Source organism: Cryptomeria japonica, chromosome 4, assembly GCF_030272615.1.
Source record: "Cryptomeria japonica chromosome 4, Sugi_1.0, whole genome shotgun sequence".
NCBI classification, from domain to species: domain Eukaryota; kingdom Viridiplantae; phylum Streptophyta; class Pinopsida; order Cupressales; family Cupressaceae; genus Cryptomeria; species Cryptomeria japonica.
The window spans coordinates 413,989,389-413,995,348 of NC_081408.1; positions in this window are offsets into that span (position 1 = coordinate 413,989,389).

Genomic DNA, 5,960 nt, shown 5'->3' on the forward strand with positions numbered 1-5,960 from the left:
AATGGAAACATTGCAACCTCTTACACATAGTTCCTTTATGAACTCATTAGTGGGAAAAATGAATACATAAAACATCTTTCTTCTTTACAATCTTTTCTAGATTTTCATTGAACACATAAGAAGTAGCATAAACTGAAAATAATCACGAACTTGCAACTTGGAATACATTCTTCAAACAGCCACATAGGAAACTTTGTTTTTCTTCATCTTCAACAACAAATTTGCAGACCTGCAATTAAAGAACTCTTTGGTTGTGACCAGTAAGGCTCGCCTCCCAACCTAGGCCTACAAGAGGCCACCCCCGAGCTTGGGAGAGCTAGATACCAAGCAGGTTACAAACACACTTAAACACACATAAAATTTCCAAAATTCATAGGGAAAGCATTCGACAAAAAAAACTCCCATCCCAAGCTTATCACATAGTCAAAAGAATGACATTTTAAAAATAGGGGTGAAGGTGGACCAAATATCAAAGGGGATGTTAGCACATATTTTTACTAAATATCTTTGTGCTATATATGGATGCTTTTGCATTATTTTTATCATAGGAGCACTTATCGTTGGATTGTATGTGCAGGTGATGTGTTGCAGTGTCTTCATAAAAGGGCATCACTTGGGCATATTCAAGGGAAGTGTTGAGTATGATGGCATTCTGGCAATCCTCATCTTCACCATTAGTCTCATTGCAAGAATACTTTGTGAAAGGGTCAGCATAGAGCAGGGTTATGAGCATGTTCAGAGAGGTAAATGGTGTGGGAGAAGACTTTCAGTATGATTGTTAAAAGTTTCATCCATAAGGAGGGCCTTATTTTGCAAAAATTGCAAAATTTTGCTTATTGGCATGTCATCCCGATGAGATCGCCCAAGGAGAAAGGAGTAGGTTGATCGGAGTAACTCATGCCGACAGTGTTTCCTAAAGAGAGAGTGGCAGGAAAAAGTGTGACTAAGTGGAGATCCATCGAGGCAAGTTACGGCGATGAAGTCGGAGTCATCGGAGTAACATACACTATCGGCAAGGAGGAGAAAATGTTATCTCGATACTCGATGGGATTGTCGGCGGAACTCTTGTCAATAATCGGCGAGGTAATCTATTTGTAGTAGTGACATCGAGTTATCAAGAGGTCCTAATTTATGTTACCCCGATACCCGATGGACTAAGTGGAGAAGGTGACCTTATCGGAGAGACTTTCTCCGATAAAGTGGCACCAAGCAAGAAAGGAAACAGGACTCATCGGGATAACATACATTGTCGAGGAGATGCATTTTGGGTCATCTTGATGCCCAATGAGGAAGACGAGCTCGACACAAGCGAATTCGACTACATCGAGAGAGCCTACACCGATAGACCGAAGCAGCCCGATAAGGAGAGTAAGGTGCAAAAGACTCATCAAGATAGCTTACGTTACCGGAGTAACATTGTTAAAGTTATGCCGATGCCTGATGGGCAGAATGCCATAGAGGGAAGACCTATTGGGGAGACTATAACTATCGGAGGTAAGGTAAACATGCTACTCTGACGCCCGATGAATTAATCGGTGAAAGTTACACTGATCAAAGAGAAAGTTAGATGGCATGGGCCCACCAGGTGAATTGTAAAGTAATTTCATCCCGAAGGCCGATGGATCGACTGGAGTAATAAGCAAAAGGAGGTTTCATCAAAGAGACCTACCCCGATGTAACATAAAGAAACGTTGACTAAAACAAGTGAAAGGTGGATCCATCGGGATAAGTCAAGCCTTGAGGGAAAAAGTGAAACGGTCATAGCAAAATCAGATGGATTGATCGGAATGACCTAGGCCGATCAGAAAGACAAAAAGGTAATTGAAGGAACGCATGACGCCAAATAATTGAATTATCGGGTGGGGTTACGCCGATTAGCCGTTAGAATGTCTGATACGACAACCATTATTTAATTCTCGCAATCAAGAGGATTTGATCCGCACGAAGCAAAATTGATGAGTTTTTTATCGTTACAGATCATAGCCGTTGCATATCCAGCATAAAGAAAGAGTTCTTGTGCCAGGAATTTTTCATAATCTCTTCAGCCATTAGCATTCAAGTTATAGATGGGAAGCGCGGGTAATTAAAGAATTCAAGCATTTAATCATGGAGGCGTCTGGTTCACAAGGAAAGAGAAAGGTCATAGAGATTTCAGATACACAGTCAACTAAATCAAAAAAGGCGAAATCCGTGGAGGGTATGCAGAAGCGAAAATTGAACCAGGATATGATTGACCAGATGGAGTCATCTGGTGCGAAGTCAAGGAGGTCTAAAAAAAAATGTCCGCCCAAGGATCAGATGGAAGATAAGGACAAAGGGGTTTGGATTGCAAAATGCCAGGATGTACTCAACACATCCCTTAATGTTGCCTGGGAAGATGTTTTGGATATGAAGGAGACGGGTGAGCGGATGGAGAGAATTTTTACCATGGAGATCATTGTTAGGAATATTGTATTCAACACCAGCACTCTCCAGGACAGCAAGTATTTGGAGCATATTCAGAAATGTAACACATTATGGGACAACCAAAATTGACTTCTTAGTTTGTAATTTTGTTTTATGTCTAGCAGTTAGGCAGTTAGGTATTAGGTTATAGTTAAGTCTAGTTTAACAAAATGAGAGGGTGTGTCCTTTCACTTGAATCCTTTGGCTCACATATATGTAGTGAGTCACTTTTGTATCATAGAGAAAAAAGAAAAAAAAAATCCTGCCACTGGCTGGGCTACAAGTATTATGTTCTAGAAAAGTCTAATAGGAATGAAAGGTTTATTTTGTGCAGACTAAATATATTGGAGTATTTTGTAAGTGCAGCTTTTGTATACACTCTTATTTCAGAAGTTAAATATACAAGATTTCATGTCTTTATATTCAGATTGTTATGTATAATTTTGTGTATGATGAGACCATATGTCCTCTTGATAAATCTTTCTAGATTTGTTGTGATGTGCCATCACATGATGTGGTACTGAATGTAAAATAGGTTTATATTATTCATACAACACATAATGAAACCTTCACAGTAATGATCTTATAGTTGTCTCTTGAGTTGATATCGGTTATTGTCCACGGAACTATTCATTAAACTGTCATATAAAGGCACTGTTCTGTTATTATTCCTTACTGAGTAGGTTTGTATGCATCAAGTCCTGAAAAAAGAAATAGGTCTTTCAATTCCTATAAGTATTTCTCTTATCATAACTACTTAAGGCCACAGTATTATCATTTCACACAATACAATTATTTACATTTATTTCATTATTTTCAAGAGCATTAAATAAAAAGCACTTATGTTAGCATAATTACAGGAAAACCATTTGCCATATCTGCAATTACTAATCCCCATAGTTTAAATTCACTTAAAATAAACCTCTTTTATGCTTGAGAGTGTAAGGTACACCCACCTGGGTTTAGTGGAGCCTAAAGTGCAGAGGAATTTGGTCTTCGACCATTCTTGTTCATTGGCCAAGGTTGATTGGGTTAACTGAGGATTAGGGAAGTCTTTGGTTTCTCAATCTGTGGTTTTGGGCACCAACAGGGGACATGTGCAAGTATAAAACAATAACCATAGCCTTCACAAGGCCAAAAACCTCCTTCCAAACTTGGTCTCTCACATGACCACACAAGTTCCTTTCTCTCTCTCTTTTTTTTTCCTCTCTCTCTTAGTTGGTCTATCATGATCCAACACAAAACCCTTATGACCCCCAAAGGTAAACAAGCCAAATCCTCCCCTTATGACCCCCAAATTTACAAAAATAAATTGCAGCAAGGATCTCGGATCCTTGTTTTTTCCTCTCTTCCCAGAAGAGAGACTCTACACCATATGACTGCCATACTCCCTTCACCCCAAGACTACTCTGCCCTCCCAAGGGTGAGTTTGGTCTTGACTCCCATAAACAACAATTCATGTGAAAGTATACTAAAATATGCAACCACTCAACCAAAAATCTCAATAACACAAAAATTCTATGACACAAACAAATGCATTTACAATATGCAAAATTTCACATTAAGCAACAAGAAAACATATTCACATTCTATGGGTGACAATGCACCAACCTCAACTCCTGCAATGGCATGTGATATGGAGATTTGATGAAAAGCTTCAAACCCTACAAGCCAAAATCCAACCAGCTACAAGCCTTTTTCCTTAGCTAAATTTTTCCTTCCCAATTCAAAATCTTTCAACAACTCTTGATCTCCAAGATTGGAGAGTGGGTGATAAAAATCTAAGTTTGAATTTCTTCACCTAAGTAGACTCTCCTCACATTTTCCAACTTCCTTGGAAAGGATGTGAGATCTCATAGGTTGGTCTTCCCAACCTTCTTACAAGGTTTCTAAAAGTGGAAACTAAAAAGGTAGGTGTAAGGTGGGTAAGTGCATCCAAACACTAGAATAGAAGGTTGCTTTACCAAAAGTCAATCTTCTAAAAGCTGATTTTCGTCCATCTAGAAAATCTCACTTTCGAAGTGACTTGGCAATCACATGTGGGTGGTTGTATGGCCAAAAATGTCCCTTACCCATAGGTATATCAAGTGAACCTTAAAAAGTGACTTAACTACAACTATAGGAGTACTTTGACCCCCCAAAAACCCACCTAAATTTTACCTACGGTTCAACCTTGATTTGACCAGTCCAAAGGCTCTCTAACCAAGGGATCTTTCGAGAAAACTAAATGAGATTTGAAAAATGCATAGGTTTTCACAATTCCCTCTCAAGGACATGTCATATGCCAACTCACAACACATCACAAGTGTCAAGTGACACCATAAAATACAACACATCATAATTTACACTTGGACATGTTCTTTTAAGGAGAGATAAATTAACAATAAGAAATTGAACATACACTCAAGCATTCACTTATACAAAAATAAACATATTACAAATGAGGTATTGTCTCTCCAAATATACAAACCTTGGCTTCACTATTGCACATAGGTTTGGCCCTAGTTCTCCCGTGTAATTCCATGGTCACATGGATTAATATCCTACACAACTCAATTCACACATCAGTAGGTCCAAAACATTATGCATATTTATACACACAAGGAATTACACATCAAATACGTAGCATCAAAATATGCACTGCAAGGTAACATGGTTCAAATACTTTTCCCAACAATTCTCATGCGACCATATACTCATTTGCAACACCAATGAAATTATATAAAACAGTCACCAATTAGGCATGCATAAATGAATCCCAACATCATCAATCTAAGTATTGAAATCAATCATAATGTGGAATACAACTTATCCACTAGTCTCATGAAGATCATATGTCAAAAGGGTCTCATGACCATGATGTATCAAGGCTCTATCTCGAAAGATAAGTCCATAACATGAATGAAAGATATTCTTATGATGGGTTCGGGATAGGACCCCAAACCCCTAACAGATATATGATACATAGGCAAATTGCGTCTAATTATCCACAAGGGGTCAACATTCACTAATTTATCCATCTAACATAGTTCGTCATATTGAATCAAAGCATCTTTACATAGTGTTCCAACCATCCATGCAAGTTGTTAATAAGGTCAACCATGTTCAAACTAGGTTAACCAGAGTTTGATCGGGGAGGGTTACTACAGAAATTGTTCAACTCGCTCAAGTTCTTGCTCTCTTAGAATTTGAGCAAGAATCGTACGAATGTCACAAAAGGATTTCAAAGATTTACAAATTATTTGTTGCCCAGTAAAATGATTTAGCTAAGCCACATGATGTTGAAGAATGCATAATTAAATAATTTGACCTCAAAATTGATGAAATAAAGCAACAATCGAAGGTCAATGGTAATGTCCTATAGGAGGCACATGCTAAAATAGAGTTTAATGTTAACATAATACACCAATTGTAGTATGACCTAGCTCAAGCCCTAAAGAATAATGTTCAAAAGGATTAATACCTTTTGAGAGGCCTTCCCTCATATCTCCTCATGGGTGGGCACCCAAGCATCT